This window comes from Cynara cardunculus, assembly GCF_001531365.2.
Source record: "Cynara cardunculus var. scolymus isolate 2C chromosome LG 12, CcrdV1, whole genome shotgun sequence".
In the NCBI taxonomy this organism is placed as follows: Eukaryota; Viridiplantae; Streptophyta; class Magnoliopsida; order Asterales; family Asteraceae; genus Cynara; species Cynara cardunculus.
The window spans coordinates 294,960-300,300 of record NC_037539.1 but is presented as its reverse complement, the minus strand read 5'-3'; positions in this window follow the sequence as shown (position 1 = coordinate 300,300).

Below are 5,341 nucleotides of genomic sequence, written 5' to 3'. Positions count from 1 at the left end.
TTTTTTTTTTTTTTTTTTTTTCTATTTTCGGGGGGTTTGTTGTTTCTTATCCGTATCGTTTATTTATTTTTTAATAATTTCATTAAAAGATAATATCTGAATTGTTAAAAGATAAATTTTATCTGTTTAAAATAAAAGTTTGTCTTTTAATGGTAACAAAATTCTTTGAATGATTTTATATCTTGGACATTTTTTCACCATTCGGCGCCCTAATTTCATTGTAAATAATTACCAAATAATTATATTTCATTTTGTATCATATCATGAGGGTCTTCTAATCATTCTGACCACTTAATCATTCTGTACCAAATCATTCAACAACTGCCAAATAACTCCTTACATCTATGTTTTTATTTATTTATATGGTATTTACCTTCCTCATATCTTTAGTAAGATTTAAATCTCTAAATTTTTGAAAATTGAAGCTATATCACTAATCTGGATAGTTGAATTAAGTATCTTAACCAGATAAAAGACTATTATTAGGTAAAACATGATTTATTTACAAGCAAAATCAATTATTTTTTATAAGCATCTTAATTGATTGAGCCACTTATCTTGTAAGAGTTGGATGACATTTGTTTCGTAGATTCTGAAGAAATCTTATGGAGTTGGATTGTTGAATTCCATAGACCAAATTATCTGGTTCGTTTTTTTTTCTTCACGGAAAGAGTCTCCAAAATCTTATAAATTCCACAAATAAATGAATTTGATTTTCTTTAGCAACTATATGGTATTTTGATTGAATGAAATTATCTGTTTTTATAATACTAAATGTGTCATTTACACAATATACTCTAATTTCATAAAAACCAACATAAACATAATATGATGAACAACGCCTCCTCACATATCGATTTATGCTTCTCCATTGCAACCTGACTTATCAATCGCATAAACCAAGTTTGATTTTTCTCTGGTTTTCTGGTTTTGGTGGTTTCGGGAACTAGATGGTTGATTAACACAGAAGTGTCGTCTGTCATGGTAGATGATGAGGTATGCTAAAGAGATGTATGATTTTATGCAGATGAATCGATTTAGTTATCGATTTTCTGTAGATGGATGATTTTTGCAGATGAATTGAATTCTGCTCGAATCTTCTGTGTGAATCTATTGTGGTGGATTTTGTCTTCATCAGTGTTGTGGGTCAAAGTTTGCTAGAGAAAGGGAGGGGGGATGATGATGGATGTCGTCTCTATACATGCTGTGTGAGGCAGAGTTCGCCTAATAAAGGGTGTTCGCCGGGTATAAGGAGTTCGTTGGGGAAAATAAATATAATCTCAAATGGCAAATGAACATAAATGGCCTTATGATATTGTTTTTGCATTCCCTCAAGTTTGGAAAAAAAAATGGTCGAAAAGGGTATTTTGTTCATTTATCAATATTTCATTCAAATTCCAAAGATTTACTATGTGAACCTTTAACAGATTCCATTCCGATTCTGCCAACCAAACAGGTGGTCAAATATGACAATATTTCATTCCAATTTCTTCAAAGTTAAACTTCTTTAACAAATTTCATTACATCCAAAAACATTATGTGAATCAAATGTCATCTTAGATGTCTTAATTATCATAGGAAACATATTCCCTCTCCCCCTTTCTCTCTCTCTCTCTCTCTCTCTCTATATATATATATATATATATATATATGCGCGAAGTATCGTGTGAGAAGAGAAGTTATGGTGATAAACTTAATAAAAAATTTGAACTATTGATCATTTTTAATCTCATGCGCACTCATAAATTACGCTTTAGAAGAGAATTGATTTGGTTCATCTCGTGCACCTTATTAGTGTTGACATTCTATTAGAATTGATCCAGGGGTGAAGACCTTATCGTAACTTCTTTTCTTACCGGAACCCAACTCTGAATAGGTGTATATATATACACACACGTACATATCCGATGAGAACTTTCAATTTTTACGAGAATCGTGATAATTATTGATAGGCACTTTGGTTTTTTGGTTTTCTACAATTTGGTATATTGGGTTCGACGTTGTAAACACATGTTAAATGTTTTCATAGTAATATATATATATATATATATATATATCAATTTATACATTACAGAGATTTGGATATTCTCTTCTTAGTTCTTAATTTACCCATGTTATGGCCTCGAGATCAAGTCTTTGGTTCATTGATTTATGAATTGTCCATTGGAGCTTCAATTATGAAATGACATTTTTCGCTGCATCCAGACGACTCTTATCTCTTTCTTCCGTATGATAAAAGAAAGTCTTCGGTTCATTGCTTTATCAATCGTCCATTGGTGAAAGAATATTTTATGTTGGTGGGGATGGAATCTTTCGTCATATATGTCGTTTGAAAGGCACTTGCATGCGTGTGTGTATTCATCGTTTTGGTCTCTTTTAGTCGGTTTTGTTTTATTGAGCCTTTGTTTTTCTGCCTCTTGTAAGATTTGTTACCTTTCCCTCTTTTGTTATCATGTTTTAAATATATCATGTTAAGATAGATTAATGCATATATGTTGTTTTACAAGATGGAGAAATAACCAAAAGTTGAAATAAGAAAGAAGGCAACTCCTAAAATCACAAAAATGTCGTTAGGTCGTTAGGTCCACAATCTACAAAGGGGTCAAAATGTAAAAAAAAAATGAAAATTTCAAGCCAGGTTTGGACCAAATAAACCTTTTTTTTACACTCTAACCCCTTGCAAACTATAGAGGTGGTGACATTTTGATGATTTTGGCTAAGAGATGAAACCATTAGAAAATGACTATTTTAATTAATTTTTTTATTTATATTAGTTAAAATTATTAAAATATTTTATAAAAATTACCAAATATAATTCAAACTTCTAAATGTTTTAATGATATAATTCCTATTGTAATATCCAAAATAGAGAATTTGTTGTAATCTTATAGATGAATATAATTTTTTATAGATATTTTAAGTTTTGATTCTCGATTTTAGAAATATGTTGGAGATGCTCTTGGTATCTCAAATGAAGTTTGAACAAAGACTTTTCACTATTCATAAAAATGTTCAAAAATAGTCTGGTTGGTTGAAAGGATGAGTAAATTTCCACTCAAAAAGTTGTTGGTTTCAGGTTCGAGTCTGACTCCCTCATGCGCCTTTGTCACTAGGTAAGCTTTATATAATCCACTTTACACTGGATTCTTTAAAAATTGGATGTTGTATAACAATAATACTGTAAAAATACAAAAATATAATAAAAAGTCTGTTAAACATACTAAGTACATTGTAAATTATCTAAAGATAAATGTGGTGTTTGTAAATTAAATTAAACATCAATTATTAATATGTTATATTATCATATTTTAAAACTTTTAAACATAAATAAATATAATAATAACAATAAAATTAATAATGTACAAACAAATACTCATTTTTTTGCTTAAATTAATTAAAAATAAATAATTCTTAATAACAATCATAATAATAATAATAATAATAATAATAATAATAATAATAAAAACTATCATCAATGGTAAAAAACGAACTAATAAAATAAAAAAATTATCTTACATGATTTTCCCCCAATTTATATGATCATATGCTTCCCCTCCCCCAAGTTACATTTAACATGTCCCCACACTATTAATTTTCTGGATACGATACTGGTTGTGTTATTGATTTTATGAATTCTTTTGTAACAATATGTTTAAATTTTATGAATGATGCTATTAATTTACGAAGAAAATTATTAATAATTAAAAAAATAAAGTAATGAGACATGTTTTTCAAATTAAAAAAAGTATGATTATTTAATTAACACTAAGAAAATTAATAATGCCCCTCAGGACTAGTCTATTTTCCTTTTTAAAAAAATTTGCTTACGTAACCGTCTGACAGCTTCATAAGTGACCCTGACACTAATTTCATCATTTTTAATGATATATATATATATGCTCCAATTATGGCATATACATGCTTTTGTTTCAAAATTTTCCATTTACAAGGTTATTTGAGAAGTAGAAAAACAATTTATAAGGTTAAAAATTATCGTTTTAATTGATCAAGATTTACGGTTTTCCGTAGTTAAACGAAAAAACAAAAGGTAGTTTCATAAGTTTTATAAATAAGGTTTTTCCATTCAATCTCCCCCACCATTTATATATTGATAGTATACTAAATGTAAAATATAAACATCATTGTCGGGTTAAAACTTAAAACGTACCTTTAAACATAGACAAAGAGAAAACCAACAATAACGAGACATTTGGTTCGCAGATTCTGAAAATATCTAATGGAATTGGAATGTTGAAACATATTGACCAAATTCTGTTTCTTGGTTCGGTTCATTCTTTTTCAAGAAGGGAATATTCAAAATCCTATAAATAAAAGAATTTAACATTTCCTTAAAAACTATATGATATTTTGATGGAATGAAATTTTCTATTTTCATAATACAAAATATTTCCTTAACTCAATATACCTCAATCTCATAAAACCCAATATGACCAATATCGATTTGAATCACCGTCGACCACCGTTGAATTATTAAAGTCGTTTGACTTATGGTTATATTTATGCTGTGTATTTTATATTGTTTTACATATTATTAAAGTTCTTTTTTTTGTTTTAAAAAGATTAAAATTTTCAAAAAATGGCATTTTGATCATTTACCAATATTTATTCCAATTCCAAAGCTACATTCTGTGAACTAAACAGATAAATTTCAATTTCTTAAGAGATCTCATTCCAATGTCTACCAACCAAATATGTGGTCAAACATGACAACATTCCATTTCAATTCCTTCAAAATCAGATTCATTTAACATATTCCATTTTATCAAAAAATATTCTGCAAACCAAACGCTACCTAAGAGTTCACCATTCCAAGATCAAGAATTTTTGTTCAATCGTAAAATATAAAACCTGTACACCAAAATCCGTATCTAATTTATTTGAGTGAAATATATCGATGGTCCCACATTCAAATTTTGGATTCCCTACTTAAAACTAACTATATACATAGCTGATCCTTTTTTAATTTCATGATCCTTAACGTCCATGAAATTAACATCATTGATTACCAACCATAAAAGAGATATATCAGTTTATGGACAAAATTACAGGGATAAAAAATGTAACTCACTTTGAAATTAGTTTTAATTGATTTTTTTTAATTTGAGAAAGATCTCAAATTCCAACAAATCAGTTCCATTAGATATTTTACAACTAGAATTACTCATATAAGTGGTGCGTGAACTGGGTTCAAAAAAATTAATTATAACAAATGACACACACACACATATTCCAAAAATACAAAACAAGTTTGCAAAAAGATTTCATTTAAATACAATCAGAAAAAGGTATTTTGATTATTATATTAATACAATTATTTTAA